The sequence below is a fragment of the Tupaia chinensis genome, unplaced genomic scaffold (assembly GCF_000334495.1).
Source record: "Tupaia chinensis unplaced genomic scaffold, TupChi_1.0 Scaffold000052_1, whole genome shotgun sequence".
NCBI classification, from domain to species: domain Eukaryota; kingdom Metazoa; phylum Chordata; class Mammalia; order Scandentia; family Tupaiidae; genus Tupaia; species Tupaia belangeri.
The window spans coordinates 64,511-90,471 of NW_006159510.1; the positions used below are offsets into that span (position 1 = coordinate 64,511).

Genomic DNA, 25,961 nt, shown 5'->3' on the forward strand with positions numbered 1-25,961 from the left:
CGCTTGCATTTAGTATTTACACAATATGAAATAAATCATGTCAGAATTAATAAGGTCTAATTCTATTAATGTCAGAAAAGATTAACGTAAGTTCCCTCTTCTAAGCAGCCTTACCCAATACTCTTTGAATTATTCTTGACAGTGTTAAAATTAGACTAAGCCTACAAATAGAATAGGCCAGCAAATAAATTGAAGTAATAAATTAAGATACTGTGTAAATAAAGGTATCTGTGTTAGAAGCAGCCAGATTTGATTGAAAATACTTAGTAGATTTGTCATCAGTAACACACTTATTACTGCATCTCCTGAAGATTTTAGTTGACTCTGAATTGAGCTTGTTTCTTGTGTGTGTGTGTGTGTGTGTGTGTGTGTGTTTTGTTAAATGCAATATTTATACAGTGGTCTTTATTTATCTGCAAGAGATACATTCCAGAACTTTAGTGGACATCTAAAACCACAAATAGTACCTAACCATATAGAGACTAAGCTTCTTTGTATTACTGCATACCTATGATAAAGTTTAATTATGAATTAGGCACAGTAATAGGTGAATAATAATAACTAATAATAAAATAGAATAATTATAACAAAATACTTTAATAAAAGTTATGGGAATAAGTTCTCTCTGTTTCTCTGAATATCTAACTGTACTGAGAGTAAGTAAAACTGTGGAAAGCAAAACCATGGCTAAAGTGGATTATGGTACTTGGGATATAAAAATGTTAATATAATTAAGAGAGTCTATTAGACAGCAAATGAGAATGATTTAATAATATAAAAAAGAGATTTTGCATGTCAGGTTGATTAGAGGTAGTTAAAAATGTGATTTTTAACCTCATAAATTTGTAGTTAGCCAAAATGTGGATAGGTGGATTAATTTGAATTATCCCTTTTATTTCCACATTTGTTTCCATTTGTTTTGCATAGATTTTTACTCAGGAGGATCTGTCCTTGTAGGAATAGGGAAAAACTAAGATGTCTGTTTAGTTTAACCTTTCACTGAACTTTTTCTATTGAGTCATGAGAAAGCATTGCTTTCATACATGCATAAAAAAAAGTTATTTTAAAATATAGTAGTAAATGATATCATTTTATTAAGAAAATATGAAAATTTGGACATTTGGATGGGATAGTTAGGAGGACTGGAAAAGAATGATAAAATCATTTGGTATAATATTGAATGACATATTCATTTTTTCATATTCTTAATGGGCAAGGTCCTTGACAAAGGATATTATCAATATATATCATTTATTATTTATATTATTTGATATATATATATACTATTTAAAGTTTAGTATATAAGTTTTTAACACTCTGAAATATTTTCTGTAAAACTCATTATCATCCAAAGTACAAATCTTAGTCAACACATAAAAGATAATTTTGTTTTGATAATGATCTATAAACAAGTCATGATGTTATGTTCCCCAAATGAGCATGGTGTGGAAACTATGAGGTAATACATGGCTTCAAACATTCAATTGAAAAGAATAAACTGGAAAATATACAGAGTATAATTGCAAAATTCATGACAAAGTTGCCTGTGGTTTATGTTGGAGTCTCATGATACATCTATTACATGAAATATCTCTGAAGGATTCAAAGAAAACTTAGTGGGGAAATGTGAACAAGACCTACAAAACAATTGTGTGAAAGCCAGAGAAATACTCTTCTCCATGGAGTAGTGGTGCTGGTGAAACTCAAGATAAATTAAATAGCTGTTAAACATTTACTCTGAGTACACCACTATTTGAAGGACTTCAAGTGACATGGTAGGTACATGGGACATCACCACTGCCTTCGCTAAATTCACAGTACAACAGGATAGGTAAGATGGGTCATATATACATTTGTAATGACAATTGATAAAATGACTAAAAATAATCCAATGCAAAGCATCAGGTACTGAAAACAATTGCAACAGGCAATTTTCAAGGCTAATGACTGTCAACATAATGACAAAATCTGATAAGAGTACGGGGATGATGAACGAATATAAAAAAGCACACATGAATTGATATTTAAGGAATAAAAGGTAAAAAATATTTTCAAAATTCACTTGTTTAAGTGTAAAAATACGTTCCACACATGGCTGTTTACAATGGGGAAAGCCTGGAAACAATAGTAACTTTCAATAATAAAAATATAAAAATACAAAGTTTATCCATATCATGTAATTAGCTAGTAACTAAAAATCAATTATATTGTCTATGATAATAGTATTTAATTATTTGGGAAAAATATTATACATGTTACAATAAAAAACAGAATAAACATATGAAGAATAATATTTATTGATTTATCCTAAACATCCAAAAGCTATTTCTGGTCAAGACATCAAAGTGAACACTGCCTACAACCACCCTTCTCTGTAGCAAATATACACACATGCATACAGCACACACAGGCATACCAACTACATACGTGTGCACACACACAGAGCACATGTATATTTATTATTGTTGTGGAATTCAAATTAAAAGATTTTTCCATGGATCATATTCCAAGAGAGAAATATCTACATTAAATAATAAGAAATGTTATGACCATAGGTAGTTGCTGAGAGTAATAAAGGTCAATGTTATACTTACCGGTTGTAGCATTAAACATTACTCTGAAACTTTGTGGCTAAGAATGACACCTTATGAGCTGGCTCTTAGAGCCTGACTCAAATGAATGCGTCTCTGATTTCACTGGGATCTGTCAGCCTACGGTAGACACCTCATGACTTAGGTGGGTCTGGATAACTTAGGAGTCTCCACTCACACACCTGACAGGTGATGCTAGCTGTCTGCTGTGCCACCTATCAGCGGCAGGCTAGCCCAGGCTTTGTTTTATAATAGTGAGGCTTTGAAAGCAGAGAGAGATAAAAACATTCCCCAATTCTCAACATTTAACCACAGTTGCTAATAATGTTTTACTGCTAAGGTGAGTCCCACGGCTAAGGCCGGAGTTAATTTTGGGAGAAAATGCATAGAGGAATGGATACAGAGAGGTGTGACTCATAAGGAATCATTAATGGACCCTGAAAATTCCAATTACAGAAAAAATTCCGGGATTGTGTTAACATCCCAGAGTAAACTCTAGGAGTCTCTATTATAAAGATCTGACTGGACACTTGCACTATGGAAAGCAAAGTTCAGGTACTTCTAAAATTACCTTAAATAATGAGTGAGCACATTAGAAAGGGAGCACTTCGATGTCATACATGTTATATAAAATAAGTTACAAAATATCATATTGACTCTAATAAAGTCCATATTCCAAAAGGTTAAAAATATATAGTTGAGGGAACCAGCAGTTAGCATAATGGCTATGTCGCTGGACTACCACGTAGTCGACCGCAGTTCACGTCCCGGACCCGGTGGCTTAGAACTCACGCCGGGCACGTGTGCGTGCGTGCCCAAGATCCCGAGAGGAGAATGGAGGAGAAGGGATTGCGGCGTGACCATCCCCCCTGGGGGGTGATTTCTCGCTTTCTGTCTCTCTGTCTGTCTCTGTCTGTCTGGCGAGTGCATGCGCCCTATAGTGAAAACCTCTCAAAAAATATATATATATAGTTGAATGGGGATAATAGAGATATGTGAAATTATTTCTAGTCATGTAAATTTACAAAACTCGAAGATGTAAAGGAAAGAATAGTAACCATGAAACAACAACAACAACAACACACACATACACACACACACACACACACACACACACACGGCTGGTATAAAGAGACATTTTGGCCTAGCAAACAGAGAATTAATAGACAAAATTGTTTTAAATAAAAAAATATTTTCAAATATCCACCACGTAGCTTTTTGGAAATCCAAAAGGATAGAACGAGAGAGAAGTGATATCTGAAGAAAGAAAACGTTTGGTAGTTTTTCAGAAATGAAGAAGTAAATGAGTTTTCAAGCTGAGGCCAACTGAGAGCCAAGAATTTTTTTTTTTTTTTAAGTATATGTGCGTGCAGGACTATATAAGCAAAAACAAAAATAAATATAGCGAAATGTAAATGGTAAATCACTAATTGCATAATCTAAGATTATATTTTCTTCATACATTGCCACACTTTCTAACACTTTTATAATGAGTATATACTTATTTCATATTCATAGAAAGATCATTTAAATATAAAAATGTTAATGTCATGGGCATTTGGCAGGATGATGAGAGATAAATGAAAACTGAATAGATAAGAAATCTATGTTAGGCCCTATATTAGTCTTTGAAGATCCTCTAGAATTTGGCAAAAGGAACTTGATAATCCTAAATTAAACTCTTTTTTTAAACTGATCTTTTCTAGAACAGCAGAATTCTGCTGCTTTCTCATACTATAGAAGAATGTATTTTCCATGTGGACCGCCACTTGAGACCTAGAAGTCCCAAACCTTTTGATGTAACAAAGAGTGGTCTTCAAAAAATTTATGGAAAATGTGCATTATGCATTTCTTTTTCTTTTTTGGGGCACCAAAATAAACTCACACTTTAGTTCCATTTTTCCAGACTTTTGAAATACACTTTTAAGCCCTAGATTTCTCCCCTTTTTCACCCTTACAATATCTGAAAGGGCATAAAGGGATTTCCTTTTTCCAAAAAAAATATTATTAATAGCCAGACTTTTGAAATACACTTTTAAGCCCTGGATTTCTCCCCTTTTTCACCCTTACAATATCCGAAAGGGCGTAAAGGGACTTCCTTTTTCCAAAAAAAATATTATTAATAGCAAACAATTAACATGTTTTTAACTCTTCTAGGAAACAAGGCAAGGCCCTTGCTTTTGTCTTCCCAACTGGCAGCTTTTGGGATTACTTAAAATAGGTATCCAAGTTTATCTACTCTTGATCTTCCCCTTGTGGTTATTTTGTTTACTGTGCAGACAAGCTTCCTCCCTGGCTCCTCACATACAGGGTGTGTATACTTCTCCTAACCACGGCTAAATATGACTACAGAGGTCGCACTGGCCAATCCAATGTTAGGAGATATAATGGATGTAGAGACTTGATATGTTATTGTATGTTCAGCTCTTTTGCTTTGGTAGTCTACCGTGGGAGAAATATGCCTACTACATATCCAGGTGCAGTGCACGGCTACCATTCATGGAGTTGATCTAAATCAGATCCATAGCCTGGAGCAAGTCCTCCAACCATTAGCTCCAAGCGGAACTTCCCAGTGACATACAAGCAACAATAGATCAAACAGTAGTTGACTTGCAGATCTACAAGTATGAGAATATATACTTCTTTTCGTAAGCCTGTTTTGATGCTTTTTATTTTTGGTATATTATTATGACATTAGTTGACTGATAAGTGCTTTTTCCCAATTCTTCTTCATCTAGGTACAGTCTCACCTTTATTATGAAAAGAAAAACAAAACAATAACAACCAATAGGTTTTGATGTGAAGTAAAATTAGATAAAAGTAGAGGGCAAAATGTTACATAATGCCATCTACTGAGCTTCCTGGAAATCTTTGAATTTACATTAAGGTGACTGTTAGGTATTATTTAGTACGCAGGTTCTGAGTTACCAATATGCTCTGTGTTATCTGGTCACAATAGTGCTATTTTTATTAGGCAAACACAAATCATTATGGTTCAGTAATAAAAACTGGTAGGGTTTCCTAATGCTCTCTGCTAAGAGCAATGCTGCCTTCTTTATTTGCAATGCTGAGGTTTCCAACAGTTAAAGAAATTCATCCTGTCTTTTAATATACCTTTAGACATAATCCCCTACTGGATAAATTACTGTGTCATGCTGTCTTGAAAGCTGAGATTCTTGAATGAAGTTCTGTTGGAGAAGATCTTGTCTACCAGTGCTGTGATGGGAGTTTCTCATCCTTCATAAGCTTGTGGGCCAATGATCACGGGGATGTTCAATCTACTCTTTCTCTATTGGCTCACTCTTCAACCTCAACTTTTACTGAGCATGATTGTTCCTGTGTTGCAGGAAGCATATCCATTCCTTACTCACTGGTCCTTGAATGAATTAGAATTGTTAAACCAAATTAAATGAACAGTTATGGTGTCGATAGTTATGTTTTACTTTATTACTTAGTAAGAATATAATGGGCCTCTTACCTAGCTGAGATTTACATACAATTTCACAGCATTATAGTCTGGTATAGTTTCACTAGAGTCTGCAATCCTTAGTTCCTCATGTGAATGTTAAGGTATCTTTTCTAAACATGCTGCATATCCTGAAATGTTGAAACCACAATTGCTGAGTGTCTTAAAGTTCACCCTTTGCCTTATGTGTTTACAACATTAGGCTATTCCCATCTACTTCCATGACACCAAAATGAAATGAAAAGCTGTATTACCTTAATAACATTGAAAACAGGGAAGGGAGAGTAAAACTTTATTCCTGTTATCCTGGAAGGTTAAACTAAAATTTCAGGTACCAGCTTCAAGCTCTCTCATCTAAACAAGAGAGCCTGGCACATTTAACAATATTTTACAATGATTTCTTGGGGGTGATCTCAATGACAAGGACTAGTAACACTTCTGTTCTCTGCTGTATAAAACTCTGCATAACCTTGGCTTATGTTTATATTGATTGCTTTGCCATGCTAAACCATAATTATGAATGTAACCATTTTTAGGGAGTTCTGTGAATCCTTCCAGTGAATTAACATACCTGACAGTAATCCTAGAGATCCCTCCACTTGAAATTAGTGTCAGAAAGAATAGTGGGCCTATAAAGTCACATATTTTTAAGTTGGTATCAGAAGTGAGAGTCACCTGGGGGATTCCCTAACTCTGTAATGGGCATCGAAAGTGATAGGCACAGAAATAACCCTGCCTCACTGAAACTGCACTTTGAGAAGAATGATGAAGGGTCAAGTGCTGGGGAAACTTTGATTTCTGGATTTCCACTGGGTCACTAGTAGATGAAACTAAATTTGTGTTGTAATCTGTTACTGAAGGTAAAAGTGGTGATAGAATTTAGAAATTATGAATCCAACTCCTGTGGAACCTGTGGAATTGGATTACTGAACACACTAGAAAATGCAAAATGAAAAGAAATGAGCTAAGTAAAGAATCTCTAGGTTCTATTAGCTAAAATAAAAGGAGAATACAGTATTCTTGTGGATCTTGATAGTGGGCCAAGTAAAGATTTCAATCATTCACAGGATAGCCATTAGCCTCAGGGCTGCTACCCAGTGGAAAGTTATGCTAAAACAATAGATATCTAAGAAAATCAGAATGATTCACAAGAGGACAGGGAAAGATAAAGGGAGACTCAGAGGACTCTTTCCAGTAGGGTGAAAATCCTTAAACAATTATTAGGAAACGGGATGAATAAAGAAAATTTCATCCATGAGACAAAAAACCTTTTTTATTAGGGGGGAGAGGTTTTTTTCTATAGGGTGCATGCGCTTGCCAGACAGACAGAGAGAGAGACAGAGAGACAGAAAGCGAGAAATCACCTTCCAGGGAGGATGGCCACACCACAATCCCTTCTCCTCCATTCTCCTCTCGGGATCTTGGGCACGCACGCACATGTGCCCGGCGTGAGTTTTAAGCCACCGGGTCCAGGATGTGAACTGTGGTCGACTACATGGGAGTCCAGCAACATAGCCATTACACTAATTGCTGGTCCCCCAAAAAACTTTTTTTTTGGGGGGGGCGAGGCTTTTGCTGTAGGGCGTGTGTACTCACCAGGAAGACATAGAGAGACAGAAAGCAAGAAATTGCCCCCTAGGGAGGATTTCTGTTCACCAGGAAGACATAGAGAGACAGAAAGCAAGAAATTGCCCCCTAGGGAGAATGGCCACACTGCAATTCCTTCTCCTCCATTCTCCTCTTAGAATTTTGTGCACTCACACACACATGCCCCGTGTGAATTTAAGCCACTAGGTCCGGGACTCCAACTGTGGTCAACTACATGGGAGTCTAGTGACATAGCCGTTAGGCCAACTTCTGTTCCCCAAAGAAAAACTTTAATATAGAACACTCAGATTGTGGTTGGCCATTATTCTGATTTGGATAATGGTTTAAAACACAAGCGTTTCATGCTTTAGAATTTGGTGCTGGGAGGTGGTGGATCTTGGAGCACACTCTCATGGATAGATGAATGTCTCTTGAGACCCAGTGAGTTCTATAATAGCTTTCATGGGAAAGGATTAGATCTTATGAGAGCTGGTTGCTGTAGATGAGAGAGAGAGCTGCCTACAGCTCGCTCTCTGTCTTTTCATGTTCCCATGTTTCCATTGACCATGCTGTAGGTCTGTGCCTTTGGACTTTCAAGACACCAAAACCAAGAATTTTAAAAATAAGCTTACATTCTCTAAGATTCACCTAGCCTCAGGTATTCCTTTTAGCAATGTAGGAACAGAGTAAAATAGCAATGTTCTGTGAGTTATTATACCTAATTTCTGGAAAAATAAGCACTGTCCACAATTCCACTGAGAGAGGACAACTGGGAGCTTCATATTTAGAGCTCTTCCAGATTCTGTTTTATCCATCTCTGTTCGTCTTATTTTAATCTGTCTCTTTCTGCTGTGTTAAACTGTCCTAGTGAGTATACAGATTTTCAGTGAATTCTGTGAATCCTGCTAGCAAATGATTAAACCCGAGGGAGATTTTGGAGATTCCCTCACTCTACAGATATGCACAGTCACTTAAGAAATAGTCCTGCTAAAAATACATTAGAGTTAGGGACCAGCAGTTAGTGTAATGGCTATGTCATTGGACTCCCATGTAGTCGACCGTGGTTCATGTCCTGGACCCGGTGGCTTAAAACTCACGCCGGGCATGTGTGCGTGCATGCCCAAGATCCCGAGAGGAGAATGGAGGAGAAGGGATTGCGGCGTGGCCATCCCCCCTGGGGGGTGATTTCTCGCTTTCTGTCGCTCTGTCTCTCTCTGTCTTTCTTGCGAGCGCATGTGCCCTATAGTGGAAACCTCTCAAAACAAACAAACAAACCTCTCAAAACAAAAACATTAAAGTTGAATCTTAATCATGGGAGACAATGAAATAGGCCCAGTCTGTGAAACATTTAATAAATAACATTCTTAATTTTGCTTTCTATAATTAATTAGACCAAAAGAGTAGAAATAATTCTTTTAGTATAAAGAGTTAAAAACTCCAGAGGAAAAAGAGAAATGCTTCTCCTAATCACTGGATAAAGACTTTTTGTTCAGATAGCTTAGGTTAATATAGGTCATATGTCCTTCCCGCCCAGCCCCTGCATCAACAAGGTGCCATAATGGATTGTCGGTATAAATCTGAGCCTGTCAATCAACTTGGCTGATAGGTTGCCCTGGTTTTTCTATTCATGAGCTATTCCAAAATTGAGGATGGAATAATGTTTATCATATATGTTATAAGAAAGGAAAGAAAGTAAGTAATGACACTGTTCAAAGCATACCTATACTTTGCCCTAATTTTGTTTTAAAATTTTGGTTTCCACCTTCTTCTGAAACTCAAGTTGGACTACAAGCATAAAGGCATATATACTACCTGGACTCCAACCACAGAGATCCAGTTTTTAAAATATAGCTCAACATAAACCAAATATACTTGAACAAACGGCTAATAACTAAGAGCTATTCAAAAATCACTAATTATCAAGGGTTGACGTATCCTTTTCTATATTTTACAGTCACTTTTGCCTGAAATATCTCTATTATTTATTAAAAATATCTATAGCTATTATCACCATGCTTTGCCATATGGGACTCCCACCTTCCAAGCCCACCTATATCTGTCTTTCCTAATAATGAGCAGATGAGGCCAAGACTGAGATCTGTTTTTAAATCTAGGTCCAATCTAACCATTTAGAAACATCTCATTATTTTCTTGTATTAATTTTTAAAAAAGTTCTACTGCCTTGAATCTCTCCCTTTTTTTAGGATCATAGGATTTCAGAATTATTTAAACTTTAATTATTTAAAATTTAAGATCATTTAAGAATGATCTTAGTGAGCATAGCAAATCAGAACGTGAGTAAAACCAGTCCAATTCATCCATACCATCCATACCATTCAGCTTCCAGGAATGAATGGGAGCAGAGGTGATAGGTAATTCAGAGAGCGGAATTTACACTGGTTTGTAAGGCCCAGGACCAGGCCCTACCAGGGAGCCTAAAGAAGCTAACAGGGCTCCTGGTGGTGGGTTTTCTTTTTCTTTTTCTTTTTCTTTTTCTTTTTCTTTTTCTTTTTTTTTTTTTGTTGTTTATTTATTTATTTATTTGGCTGAGAACGTGCGTGCTCACTAGAGAGAGACTGATGGACAGATTGAGGGAAAGGGAGCAAGTTACCCCCAAAGGGGAGTGGTCACACCATAATACATCTCCTCCATTTCTCCATCCCATCAGGATTTTGTGCACACTTGTACATGTGATTGGTGTGTTTTTCAAACTGCTGGGGCTGAGTTTTGAACCACATTGTTGGTCCGGTGGGATTCAGCTCCTTTAACCACTAGGCCATGGAGCCAGTTACAGACTTCCCATTCTTAACTCCACCCATTTATATGACCTTGATTTTCTGAATAATATCCTGTCCATCAGGTCTTCCTGAGGTTTCCCAGAAGATGGCTGATTTGTGTTCACAATATAGTTGAGCTATCATCACGTTTTGACCTGGCCGTAGTTTTCTCCAGAGCTACTAGCCAGTCTTGATCATTGCTGCCTTTTCCTTTTTCTCTTCGTGCCACATAGAACTTGACAGATCAATTGAACTGCCTGTATTTCTTAATTCACAAAGATCTTCCATCATTAAATCATTTTCCAGAATTTTTAATACACATTCAGTATTTTCTTTTTCTTTGGAGAGATTTTTGCCATAGGGCATGTGCACTTACCAGAAAGACAGAGAGAGACAGAGAGACAGAGAGACAGAAAGTGAAAAATCACCCCCCTGGGGAATGACTGCACCATAGTCCCTTCTCCATTCTCCTCTCAAGATCTTGGGCATGCACACACATGTGCCTGCCGTGAGTTTAAGCCACCAGGTCCAGGACTTGAACCATGGTCAACTACATGGGAGTCCAGTAACATAGCCATTATGCCATTTGCTGGTTGTACACATTCAATATTTTCTTTTCTTGACGTTTGCCCTAAAGTTTGTTTTCTTACATAAGTAAATGGATATATAAACTAAAATTTAGATCAAACAAACAATATGTAAAACAAAACAAGATAAATGTTCCTTAGAAAATGTTTATTTCAACCATTCTACAGTTGCTCGTTGGGTCTGTCAGCTCAGGACTCACCTGCGTACAGGTTTTTGACTTTAGATCTGTTTACTCTGGATTGGCACATCAGTTGTTGTCCTATTCTGCTTCTCTTAGACCAAATTATATTTATTATTCTCTGTTGGGTGTTCAGTTTGATACTGATCACGTTCCAAGGAATTCCAATCTCCATATAGACGGCAAGACATTTTCTTTAAGCATCATTGTGATATTATATACATATTATTGATAACACAGTAAATTGGTATGGCCCAAGAAAACAGTTTAGAGGTCTGACTGGACTTGTGCATTGTCACTTCTATGGCGTATCCTGACTTGTGATGATCAGTAGGAAAGCCTTTGTTTCTAAAATTAAATGATTCTAAAAGTAATAGAAGGAAACATACATGATTCAAGAGTGGAGCTTAAAAATAAATTGGATTCAAGCAAGTAAATTAGGTATTTCTAATCCTGGAAATTAAAAACACATCTAAGGGAACCAGCAGTTAGCGTAATGGCTATGTCGCTGGGCTCCCACATAGTCGACTGCGGTTCGTGTCCCGGACCCGGTGGCTTAAAACTCACGCCGGGTGCGTGTGCGTGCGTGCCCACGATCCCGAGAGGAGAATGGAGGAGAAGGGATTGCGGCGTGACCATCCCCCCTGGGGGGTGATTTCTCGCTTTCTGTCTCTATGTCTCTCTCTGTCTGGCGAGCGCACGCGCCCTACAATGAAAATCTCTCAAAAAAAAAAAAAAACACATCTAAAACAAAAATATCATTAAAAGTAAAAGTAAGAATTAAAGAAATACACATTAAAAATAAAGCAGAAACATCTCAATTTACATGAGATAAATGTCCACAAAGGACCTACGGATAAATAGCAAATTAATATTGCTTTAAAGTATAAGTATCTAAGTCTGAAGCTGGAACTGTTATGCTTGCTACACAGGGTGAAATGTTGAGACCAGAAATGATAGGTTAGTTGCCAGCACAAACAAATCGAGTAGTGTTTTAAAAATCTAAGATATTTGCTTAATAACATAAAATAAAAGTTAAAAAGTGGATATTACTTTGAAATATTTGTTAGAAAAAAATTCTGTTTGCAGTCATACCAGTTTGAGTAATTATGCCTCTGATTTGAATGAAGAAAATGTATGTACTAAATTGACTTTATTTTTAGACAGAAAATAGACTTACTTTTGTTTGTTCAGAAAAAGAAAAAAAGGCAAAACTGTTCAAGCCCTAAACTATTGTCTGAAGCCAAATACTAGGAACACTGAATAAAATAATAAATGATAAAAGTGGCTCATATTCTTTACGAGAGATTATACATTTTCTATTAATCCTCAAAGCACAAGTAAATACCAATTTGTAATAGTTCATAGATACAAAATGGAAAACTGGTCATAAAAGAGAAAAAGCACAGACATCTAGTGTTTCCACGGGAACACTTGAGTAATATGATGAACAGTGTCAGCAAAATCCATTCCGGGAAACATTTCATAATCTGATTGTCTCCGTAAACATAAAACATTGACTTCTCCATCTGACAAACCCCAGCATCAATGAATTAACTACACAATGTTCTGCCAATCATATCCCTGATCGCATGACACAAAATGTAAAAGATGAAAATAGTTCCAATCTTTATGGGAAAGGATCAATCGGACTTTTAACCTGCTCAATCCTGTCACTGTTGTTCGATAATAATTTATCCTTTGAATGCTACTTAATTTAGCCTTAATTTATTTTCTGGCAAATGACTCCAGGCCAAAGCAAACTTGAATTCAATAAGAATTCATTTTCTCTTCTTAACCTTCCTCCTTTAAAAGATGTTATAACACAAATTGTTGTAGAGTTTTTAACTTTTTCAGAATGTAATGTATTTAATGAAGATGAGTAGATCAAGCCAAAATTGTGTATCATCTCTTTTTGAAAGTATAAGTTTCTGATGATGATGAGAGAGTGAACAGATCATGTAAACAATTGCTAAGTAAATACAATTAAAAATATATACTTGAAGATGTTATAACTAGCATCTATCATAGATCTATCTATTTCTTTAACTGAAAAAGGATCCAAATGCAAAAAGAAAGGGGGGGGGGAGCAGTTGAAAGTTTAAAAATGAAACTGGAATAAGAAAAAACAGAAGTTGTGATTTCCAAGCCCAAGCATGCTGTTAAACCTCTGTCCTTGCATCTCCTGAGAAAGACCACAGCCTGTTCAAGGTGCCAGGCAGGAGAGTTCGGAACTGAAAATAAAGGTAGAAAATATAAAGGAAAAATCCAAGACAACATAAAATCACAAGTTAAAGAATTTACAATTAATAACCTCAGAAAACTAAGGGGAGATAGTGCATCTACCAAATAAAAACAGGATAGCAAGAATAAGGGAGAATCTAACAAATGAAAAATGCCATGAATATTTTTTTCTTGAATTATTTTATTTAAATCTATTTATTTATTTATTTACTTATTTTAATCTGACCAGAGAGGGACAGAGCAAGAGAGAGTGAGAGAAAGTGAGAAAGCAAGGCACCAATTCCAGGATTTGAACCATAGTCAGCCGTGTGGGAGCCCAGCATCCTTAACCAGCATGCCACCTGCCAGCCCCTATTTAAAATAAGATAACAAAAAGGATGAGTGGTACATGGGTAGGAAGATCTAATTACAAAGATTTAACTGAATTAGTATTAAATTAAAAAGAAGAAACATAATTAAAATATATGAATATGATAGGTATCAATTTAATATTTCTGAAACCCTCCGTGTGTATGTGTGTGTGTGTGTATGTATGTGTAATTAAGGAGACAAATATATGAAGAAAATAATACCAGAAAGTTTCTAGAATGAAACTTTAAAATGTCATATTGAAAATGTATGTTTAGTACCCAGCAAAAGCGATGCAAAGATCTAAAGGCTTATTTTTGTGAAATCTGAACGTACCAGGGATGAAGAAAAGACTTCAATAGCTTACAGAAAGAAAAAAAGTTTTCCTATAAAGAAATAGAAATCAAAATAAATTCATACTCCTCCATCTCAACTTATATTGGAAGAGAAATTAAAATTGATTCATACCTCTCACATGTCAAAAACACTGGAAGCCAGAATAAATGGAATATGCTCTTAAAGTCCTGAAAGAAAATAATTTTCATCTTAGAATTTTACTCACCAAATCTATCAAGTGAGAAGATAAAAAGTATCTAGACATGCAATGACTGAAAATATTTTCCCCCTTCAAGCTCTCTTTTTTCAGTGTTGATTACGTCATTATCATTGGACAACATTATCTTTCTTTCCTTCTACCTTACTAGGTTTTCTTTACTTCCAAAATATATTTCTTCCCAATTTTCTCTCCCAATCTTCACTTCTTCCCATCTCATTCTATAGTATCTTCATCTATATGTGTATCACAGGAACATCTTCCTTTTTTCCACAAAACACTCACTAATTCATTCTTCATACGGCATTATATTGCTTTTTGAAATGCATTCGTTCATCTCTAGCTTATCCCAGAACTTTTAAAGGCTGTTTCTTGTATTTGGGATGTAATAAAGATATTTAATGCCCTGGTATTGTAAATATGATTTTTAAAAGTGAGACTAACTTCTCTACGTAGCTCAACTTTTTCCCAACTTCCAGAATCACTTGGATCCATTATCCATACTTTCCCTTTATTCATGTCATGGTAGCCTCTTATATTCTTGTCTATATAAAACTCCTTCTTTATAGGATCTTTATCCCATGTTCTTTACTATATCACATTGGCTCCATTTCCAATTCTTATTCTGTCTAACTCTTGCTCATTCAAACTTCTTATCATCCATTGTGTTGGACTTTTTGTTATTATTTTTACTTTGCCAGAAGGTGTTTGTGCTTACCAGAAAGAGACAAACAGCAGGACAGAGAAAGAGAAAGCGAGAAAGCACTCTCTTGGAGAATGGTTACTCTGTGACCCCTTTTTCTTCACTTTTCCCTCCTGTCAGGATTTTGGGCATGCACGTGCTTCTCAAGTTGCTGGGTCCAGTACTTTAAACTCATAGTTGACCATGTAGGCTGTAGTTGCCTTAACCATCACATCCCCAGCTGGCCCTGTGTTGGACTTTTAATAAAAACAGTGCTCATGCCCATTTTTTGACACCAGTGTGTACCATAGTAACTGCTACAAAGTGGCTGCTGAAGAAAACTTTTATGAATAAATAAGTATGTAAATTTTTCCCTTTGAAATTCTTGGGCCAGCCAGGTGACATGGTGGGTGCTTTCTCTCTTTCCGTCTCTGTCTCTCTCCAGCAAGCACACTCATCCCATAACAAACTAACTAACTAACTACATAAACAAATAAAATTAATCTTTCTGAAGGAATAAAAATTAGGACCTTTTCACTTGTTGAAAAAAGTAGGTAGGTTATGTCTAATTTCAAGAATAATGTATTGCAAGATTCAAAGCAGTCAAATGTTAGAAACATACCTGAAGTATTTTAAAGGCTCTTTTAAAAAATCTTTTCCCCATTTTCTTTGTCTTCTTTCTTACTTTTCTGACACTTAAAAATTTAATTATCATACATTTGGACCTACCTCAAAGTGAGTTAAATATCTAATGACAGATTTTAGGTTGAATTTGCCAAATACATGATCATTGCAACTTTATATTATTTATAAAAAAAAAAATTCCCAACTTTCAATGCAGTGAGAATTTAATAATGGTACCAGATCCATTTTTCTTACTAGCAATCGTTTCTTGCAGGGAAATGCTTTCTCAGTTTCCTTCCAGGGAAATAGTGCTAATGGGGTATAGTCTGGAGGAAACAGAGGCAATCTATATAATATGACTATGCATAGCAATTTAAATAAGATTTTAATTTTATTTAACTACTCATTATAATCAGAAAAAAAATAATACTTTTTATTAAAGAAATTTCAGAAGCACAGACGAGTTGCAAAAATGGCAACATGAGCCACTATATCCTTTATTTAGATTCATTATTTACTCCTCTTTCTTCCTTGGAGTGTACATGTGTCATCACTTCTTCACTTTCTCCTCTTCTTCCTCTTTGTTCTTCCCTTCATTTGTTGAATCATTCTCATTGTTTAATTATTGTCAAATAATTACAAAGTAGGTTGTTGACATCGAAATCCTTCAACTCTCAAGATCCCCTCATCCATTTCCTAAGAACAAAGTCATCGCTTTACATATCTATAGTATAATGATTAGATTCAGAAAATTTATCCCCATATAATGCTATGACACATTATCAACTCTATTTATATGAGTGCAATTAGGTTTTCCTCAGAATTCTTTTTTTTCAAAATGAAGATGCAATCTAGCATCACTTATTTCATTTAGCTACTATGTCTTTTTTGTCATTTTCTGGAATAACTTCTCAGACTTAAGTTTTGATTTTTCATCATATGATAGTTATAGTTTCAAATTGGGATAATGTATATATGTGGCATGTATTATATCTTGTTACCCCAGTCAAAAGAAAGCTCAATCCATGATTAGACTTGATTTTACTGATGTGTTGAAGGAGATGTTGGAAAAATTGCTTCACATTTTTAAGTCTTTATATCTACACAATTATTTTCATACTATTTCTCTTTTTTAAGATTTTATTTAATTTTCTTCTTATTCATTTAATTAGTTTATTTGTGTATTTATTTATTTATTTAAATTTTGACTAGAGAGAGAGACAGAGAGAGCAAGAGGGAACAGGAGAAAGCAAGCCGCCAGGTCTGAGACTCGAACCAGAATCGACCATGTGGGAGTCCAGTGCCCTTATCCACCAAGCCTCCTGCCGACTCTGGTTTCATACTATTTCATATCTAAATTTTATTTTAGCTTTAGTAGCCTGTAACTCTTAAAAAAATTTTAATCTGGGTTTGTGTGGCCTAAAAAATTCCAGAAAGAGTAGAAAGTCTCCCTTCTGTTTTAATAACAGCCAAGTTGATTAGTTGCAATTGGCCAAAACCAGACCAAAAAAAAAAAAAAAAAAAAAGAAATCCTAACCCCATTAACTTATTTTGGATCTCATTAAACTTTTAAATTCCCTGACTTTCTCTTTCCGTGCTCTGTTTCAAGCTTATTTTCAGCAGTGTTTTTTTTTTTTTTTTGCCTTTTTTTTGGCAAGCATATTTGGAAAATGCACAGATTGAGTACCAGTGTGGGAGGAATTATACAGCTTAAAACATCCCATGAAATGATCATGGGTATTTCAATTTACTTCAGGATTAATTATAGTCCTATAATTCTCACATCAAGGCAGTCTGTGGGTTAGAGGCTGGGCTGAGAGAATTGTCAGCCTCGTAATGACATTCAAGGGGAGTGACAGACTGAAACAAAATCTCTACCAGTTTGAACTTAGACGTTAAAAAGGTCATATATGCATTAAGGAAAAGAGACACTGAGGGTAGACAAAAAGATAACTGCAGAAACCATTTAGGCACGATATTTTAACATCATTACAGATACTTAACAAGAATCCAGAGAGCAGAATGAAAAATCACTCTGGGGACAGTATAAGGAATGTAAAATAGTTAAGCATATATTAAAGATATGAAGTTTTCATCACAAAAACATCAATATTTTGGGATGTTTCTTTTGACATTGTTCAAGCAATAAATTACATATATACAAAACAATTTGTTACTTTCATGCCTGCCACCTTAAAATTGTAAATTTTAAATAGAAAAGTATTAAGGACAGTTTAGGATTGCACTGTGATTCCTAGAACTAAAATATTCACAAAAGAAAGATGCATGATAAATGGTCACTCTATCTGTATCTATCATCTGTGTTTGATATGTATATGCATATATGTGCATAAATACTTCTCTATAAATATATGAGTGTAATAGATCATTTTTATTGAGTACTTCCTTGGAAAGAGGTGCTAAGCACTTCACATGAATTACAACTTTATATAAATTATGCCATTTAGTCTTTTACATATCCCTGCATCCATTGTCCCATTTTGCAGTCAGGGAAACCAAGTCAAAATATGAGTTAAGGGACCAGCAGTTAGTGTAATGGCTATGTCGCTGGACTCCCACGTAGTTGACCGCGGTTCGTGTCTCAGACCCGGCGACTTAAACTCACGCCGGGCGTGTGTGCGTGTGTGCCCAAGATCCCAAGAGGAGAATGGAGGAGAAGGGATTGCGGCATGGCCATCCCCCCTGGGGGGTGATTTCTCGTTTTCTGTCTCTCTGTCTCTCTCTGTCTGTCTGGCGAGTGCACGTGCCCTATAGCGAAAACCTCTCCAAAAAAATAAATAAATAAATATGAGTTAAGTAAGTTATTCAGAGCCAGATCGAATGTTAGAACTCATAGGGAAACAGATCACGTGTGGTTAAAAGCCATGTCTTTTGTTTTTAAAATTTATTTGATCTAAAGACTTAATAGTGACTCACATATGCACAGTGATTTCTGTTTGTGAAAAAAAAGGGAATTAAATTATGAATTGATTTCGGTGAAAAAATTTTTTGAAATCCATGCAGTTTTTTTCCCTAAGATACATTTCTATGTGTATGGATAACTTACACAAAAGCTATACATATTTTATATTCACAAAAATTATTGCATACATATGTATTTACTATTTATTTTCTTAATTGCGTGAGGAACTTAGACTGGGTACGTGGGTGGTCCTAAGGTAAATTTGATGGGACTGTGGCTCTGAACTCTAGTGAAAACATTGTTTTCTTGGTCACTATGACCTTCAAATGCTATAAGGTTCAAGACTGTGGGAATGGGAAGGGAAATACTTAAAATAATAATGAGAGGGGCTGATCTTAACTCTGTCACATGTTTTGCAAGTCTTGCTATGGTATCCAGAGCAAAACACATTGGTTGTAAATTTGAGGTTCAAATAGAACTTTTTGGGGGCAATGACCCAAACTCAAAAGATGCTGTTTCCTGACTGATATTGTAACTGAGCTTTCAGCAGGCCATTCATTTATCAAGCCAGTTGCTTTAGGATCACAAGGTGCCTGGTAATACCAATACATTTCTTAGGTGTTAGTTCCATACCTCACTTTCTTTGCTGTAAAATGAGTTATTGGCTGTTTGTGATTAACAAGACTTTTTGACTGTCCATGAATGATGACTCTGGCAGACATATTGCACAAAATGGAGGAAAAATTTGTATTGATATATGTAAAACAAAGGACTTCTCTTTACATAAATAGAGGAGTCCAATGTGTGACCAACTTGCCAATAGATGGACAGCAAGTTCTCTATGGGGTAGTGCTATAAAGATGATCTCATATAAAATACTGGACATTTGGTAGGGGCAACAGCCCACAAATTTGGTGAATATAATTCTATGCCATGGACCCTATACCAAGCCTTTAATACTGTAGCCTTGGTTATGTTATTAATGACCAGTAAATTATACTGGGTATTTGTGACTGACAGAATTGGGTGTATTACTCTTTCCACATGGTTATTGAGAGCTCCTCTGTAGGGAATACCTTCTGTGGAGCATTTACATGAAATACAGATTTCATTTTACCTTGTTTCTGCTTCAAAAATGTCAACCAACCTATCTTTTCCAAAAATGTCCTCGTCACCAGTCTTTCAATTTTGTTCTAAGACCACCAAGAAGTGGTCACCTTATTTAACTTGTTTTGTGTGGGACAGTGTCGATCTTTATTTCAAGTCACCTATTTCCCTACACATAGTCAGATACACAACCTAAAGTTCCACTTATGAGGCTTTTCCTTCACTACCATTTTGGGGCCATGTCTAATTAGAGCTGTAGCTATCATTCACTTTCTGCTGGTGCCAGCATATCACGTAGAACACCGACTACAACAGAAATTTTTCTTCTTTTGTTAACTGATCATGGAGATCTCCCTATGATGCCCAAAATTACAATGGGCCAAAACTGGCAATGAAATTTCTAGCCCCATTAACTGTTTTGGTTTTCATTATTCTTTGGGTTTAATGGGTGTTATGAGTTGAGAGGGCACAAGGAGGTAAAGGAGAAAGGACAGTGAAAGTGCTGAGATACCAGATTATCAAATTTACTTGTATCTTCCATGTCTGCTCTCAGACAGTCTCATGCGTATAATTTCCATTAAACTTGGAATTCTGCTGTGCACATACAATCTTATTCAAGATGACACTCTACATGTTGTTGGTTCTAGGCACATAGTAACTTCGGGTACCATGGCCAGGTGTTCAATGTTTATTAGGATACGCAGAAACAAGCCAGAAAAGTACTTGTTAGTAGCAGAGTACATGACCTTATTCCAAAATTCTAGGGATAAAACAGCTTCTCAGAGACTCTATGCAGCATCCCATCTTCCATGGACATCTCAAATACTACGACAATCACAAATTATATTGGCAATGTGAAAAGTACACTACACTGGATCTTAGAATCTCTTAGAATCTAAAATCCCATTTAAACTCATGGCATTTTTCTCCTTTGCAGCATACTCTAACTCTGGCACATGACAACTGGTCCCACTAGGAAAGCTTGGAGGGAGATTCATAATAGAAATATGCAACCATATTGCAAGATCTTAAAGAACTAGAAGCATCTCAAGGTGCTAAATCTGAGAACTAGATAGAAGACCGAAAAGTCCCTCAATTATGACTTGAGTAAGCTTTCTGCCCGTTAGACTTAAAGTGGTTCTGCCTATATCTATCTTTCTTTCTTTTCTTCTTTCTTTCTTTCTTTCTTTCTTTCTTTCTTTCTTTCTTTCTTTCTTTCTTTCTTTCTTTCTTTCTTTCTTTCTTTCTTCTTTGTTTCGAGAGAAAGATTTTTGCTATAACGTATATGCAGTTGCCAGAGGGATTGAGAAAGGTAGAAAGCAAGAAATCACTCCCCAGGGGTGATGGCCACACTGTAATTCCTTCTTCTCCTTTCTCCTTTTGGGATTTTGGCCACACACATACCCACACTCAGTGTGAGTTTTAAGCCTCTGGGTTGGACTTGAACCAGGGAGAGTCCAGCAATGCACCCATTTTATCATCTGCTGGTCCCTTGTGCCTATATTTTTCCAACTGTATTCCCAATTGTTTAATTTCTGGAAAACCAGGGATCAACCTGCCATCTTCACAGACCCTTAGCCTTATTATGGATAGTGCATCCACCATCCACCATACTCTTCTGATGGAAGAGTATCCCTACTTGGCCTTTTCAATGCCAAGATTGGGTTTATTTTCAGACTAAATTGGGGTGAAAGAATTATTAAGAAGGGAGAATTATTAATGATGAGGTGGGATGTCAAATTAGAGGGAGCTTTGTTGACACTTGCAAGAATATTGATATTTACCATGTGTGGGATAAACACTCATTGTGGGTTTTTGAGCAGAGGATGGATATGATTTGATTTTGTTTATAAGAGGTTACATCAGCTATAGATCACATATCATAAATTTACCCCTTTTTACACATGTAATTCAGTGATTATTTAGGTATATTTCCAAAAAATGAACATTTCATGAATATGTGTGTCATCCTCACACAGGCTCATGCTAGTCTCTGTAGGTAATTATCTCAGTATATGTGCTTCTAAAGGAAACACCTGACGCTCATGTTTGTAGAGCCATTCTTCCTGCTGGATTGAAAGTAGACTGAAGAAGACAAATGGCAGGGGGGGGGGGCTTGTGGATTGTTCATGAGATAATCCAGTGAGAGATGATTACTATTCCAACCAGAAAGACATCAGGGAAAAGGTGAGAATTTGTGGGATTCTGAATTACAGTTCAAAGGTAGGCCCTACAGGATTTCTTAATGGGCTGGGTGTGATGCTGTCATTCATTCTGCTCAAAATTAGAACATCTTACGTGAGTAATGGGAACTAGATGGGCCATGAATTTCAGCCATGAACATAAAAGAAAGCAAGATTTTTTTCTCTAGTGCCTGAAATAAATGAATGCAACTATCAGTCTAAAAACACTGAACACACAAACTTGGAGTCAATAAGTGGAGAAGCTGAATTTCACTGGGAGTACCAACTTGAAGACTGAGCAGAGGATATGTTAACAGCAAACTATTAGGGACAAGGGTAAAAAAATTGTGAACATCTATCAATCTGGTACATTGGGACGGCCAAATAAACTTAAGGCTAATCGTTTTAGGTGGAACTAAATTGCCGCTCTATTTTTTGTATGTTTTTCTCTCTTTCTGTTTTTGTCTTAATCTCTCTTTTTTCTATATTTCTCTCTTTCTCTAAATATATATAAAATACTATATAATATATATATATATACATATATATATATCCCTCTTTATCTCTTGCTCACCTTTTTCTCCCTCTGTCTCTTTCTCTCTCTCTTAATTGTTAAAGCACATCTTTGAAAGCTTGTTTTGGATGAACAAAAGAAAGAGAAACATTTTCACACCATGTTAGGGATTATAGGAAAATCAGAGTACCTGGATTCTCAGTCTAGTCATAGTAGCGCTAGCTTGTCCTTAGTGCCCTGTACGTTTAGGAGTTATTGAAATTACAATAAGGTTAAGAAAAAAAAAATAGGAAGGAATATTTTAGGACAAGCAGAGTGGACAAATCTTTCCCTGTCTTCAGTTTTAGAGCTTTTGATCACCAGAGACCTTATTTTTATCACAATTAAAATGACTTGAAAAGTACCTCATCAAACAAGCATGCAAAAGTGAAAGCAGTAAGAAGCCAACTGGGTGCAGTTAATTTTTAATTATACTCTCTCTCTCTCTCTCTCTGCTGTGGCTTTATTTATTGCCAAGCAGCTGTAAGGGTAGAATTCACCAGGGGTAAATCACTAGTTCTCTGTGCACAGGAATATCTTTATAGTACATTGTTCAAAAATAGATTACAAGTGAGATTGACACAATTCAGAACAGCTTGTTTTTTCCTCCTTAAATGTCATGGTAATACAATCTTGTCGCAACAAAGCCAAGGTTGTACAGAAGTGCACAAAAGCTGTAGTTCTTAAATACCTTTTGCGCCCACTTGAGGAAATGTTGTGTTCAAATCAAGAAGAAAAACATTAGTGTTCAAATTAAGAAGAAAGAAAACACCAATTAGAAAAACAATCTGCTAACCCATTTATATTCAGTTCAACAACCATTCTTTATCACATGGAGACTTAAAAAAAAGAAAAAGGGAAATTGTGATACTATGCAAGATTAGATTGATTTTAAATTCTCCATAAACTCCAGGCTTCACTGCGTTTTGCCAAACACAGTCATCCTGCCCTTGGATCTGTCCCTACCTTTGAAGGCTGATGAAATATTCCAGGCTGGCTGCATTCCATTTGAGAAGAAGCCTTATAAGGTGACAGAACTCAGATGTTGTCAAAGATGTTATTACACAATGCGTGGTGCTGATATAAGAATCTACTGAGTGAGAATTGAAACACAGAGTTATGAATTTCAAAACTTATTTAATTTTTTCTAAGATTTATTGATCATGAATAAAATTATACCTAAGGGGGAAAAACAAAACAAAACAAAGAGAAAGGTAGCTATCATCATTCCAAATCCTCTTTTTAAAAATATTTATTTATTTATTTATTTTAAAATAATTATTATCATCATAATCTTCTTTATATTACATTAGGTTACATATAATTTTACAGTGTATTACATTGCTTTTTCAAAAGGGAATGCCATGCATGTCAGTCAATACAGAGACTTTAATCTCTCCACTTCATCATTCAATATCTTTTCTATGTTTTCCCCAATCATTATTATTATTATTCTAATTATTCTTTAAACAGTCACTATTTCTCATTTTGCTTGTAAAAAGACTTTACCCATCATGAAATATTTCTCAGACCAATCCAGTTGAGAATACTATACATGTCATCATCAACAGGTAATAAGTCATATCTGTTTCCCACTAGCGTTCTGCCTCTCTATTCGTTCTCTTGCTATCTTTCTCTATCCTCTTCCCTTCACCCACCCTAATCCACACTGCCCTATTCTTGTTAAGTACTTTCACTGCTTTTATGATTCTAAATCCTCTTGAAGTACAGCTCTTCAGGGTAAATCTTCTGGGATTATATGCATTCTCAAATACAAATGAAAAATTTACAGTCAATTGCCAATAATATGGAAATAAATCAAAGTGCAAGTTCCTTGGAAGATGTGTTGAGGGATTGATAAAGTGTTGATATTTAAATACAACAGTGTTGGAGGCTCTTTATTGTATTTACATTGTGCCACATGTTATTTATCAAGTGTAAATCAATTTCAGTTTCTTTAAGAAAAACATAACAAAATATTGACAGACATTTCTAATATAAAAACTAATTTACTCTATCTCAGATTTTAGATAAGCCTATATGGAAATACTTGTATTGAAAATATATTCTTTTTTACCTTTGGAAATTTGTTTTTGTTTTTGTTTTTATTTTTGTTTGCCTCCCATTTTGAGGAAGCTTTGATGCTTGGAAGAATTTACTTGTATCGAAAATATATTCTTTTTTACCTTTGGAGATTTGTTTTTGTTTTTATTTTTGTTTGCCTCCCATTTTGAGGAAGCTTTGATGCTTGGAAGAATTGTCACTCATTTGAGTGTTTTCTCTCAAATAACATTTCAACTTGTTTAAAAAGGTCATTAACACGAGTACTAAGCATTCTAACTGGTGCGCTCCAATAAGCTACCCTCCCATAAAGGTGTTAAACTGTTAGTTTTAGCCAGTTTAATATGTACACTTCGGGTGTATTTATTGTTAGAGCATTGGAGTGTTTCTTTACAACAGATCCTGACACAAGTTGGTGCATATGTTTCTAATTTACTCACACTTAGCTCATCGAAGTCTGGCTTCGTAGATTCACTGTGATGTCCAGGAAGCTGTTGGGAGATGCTTTTCTTGGAAAAAGGAAATAATGTTCTTTTATTTTATAGTTCACCAAGTGACTTCTAAAGATTTGAATCCATTTCAAATGTATGAAATCACAGACTTCAAGTATGTTCTAAATTTGGCAAGGCATTCTTCCGTTTCTGATTGGAATGATGTCACAGTTTGAAGCTAGAGGCAGAAAAGTGACAAACTCTCTGGACAGAGGAAGCAGAAATTGAATTTCCAGTATTTCTTTCTCTTGAAATTCCCTCGGATCAAGGCCAAAATGTCTGTGTATAGGCATCGTCAACCCATGATGTCCTGTTTCCCTGTAACTCTAGAACAAAGTTACAGCTCATTCCATAACGTTGTTTTTGTATTTTTCTAACTCATTTTAATACTTGTAAAGGATTTTATTGCTCCAGCCCTGACTCTCAGTAAATACTATGTTTACATTTTGGAAGTTTCCTTTTGGAAAGTAGAGCATGTGTTCCTTTCAGGATTGTTGAAGGGAAGACAGAGCCTGGGGTTGAGTTTCAATGCTTTCAAAGTCACAGATTTGGGATCTTTCTGCTTTGTCAGCTATAGAGTTGTGTACAGAATATTTTATCTCTGTGCATCAATTTCTTAAATGTAAAAAGAAATATAATAAAATATTATTCAATAATATTCACCCACAATTTGGGCAAAGAAAAATAAAGGAGACCATGCCTGAGAGTAACGGTGGTTGGTATTCGCAGTGCCTCAACACCTGCTAATTTCCTTCTGTATTTGTACATCTAACAAGAAATCTTTCCACCGTTACTGACAACTAATCCGTATAATGAGTTTTGCTAGATAACAAAAACCTATTTTTAATCACATTTCAAGGAGTGGGATTCCTATGGCAACTGAGATTTATTATCTTATTGTAGAATTCAAAGTGTCCAATGAATGGTGAAACTACGCTTTAAACTAGAATTTAAGCATATTTAATTAAAATTTTAATCAGACACGATAGACTTTTGACCTCTTTA

At 35.6% G+C, this 25,961-nt stretch overlaps 1 long non-coding RNA gene across 2 annotated transcripts; it reads right to left on the bottom strand.

Annotated features, from left to right (window-relative positions):
- Window positions 1–14,114: 14,114 nt before the first annotated feature.
- On the bottom strand, window positions 14,115–25,276 carry LOC102483957 (uncharacterized). Of its 2 annotated transcripts, XR_333445.2 has the most exons (4): window positions 24,906–25,276; window positions 23,371–23,497; window positions 14,248–14,303; window positions 14,115–14,165 (listed from the first exon to the last, which is right to left on the bottom strand). It is a non-coding gene; the product is annotated as an uncharacterized LOC102483957 (long non-coding RNA). The 2 variants fall into 2 exon arrangements; XR_003550961.1 differs by lacking the exons at window positions 14,115–14,165; window positions 14,248–14,303 and adding an exon at window positions 16,150–16,334.
- Window positions 25,277–25,961: the final 685 nt, after the last annotated feature.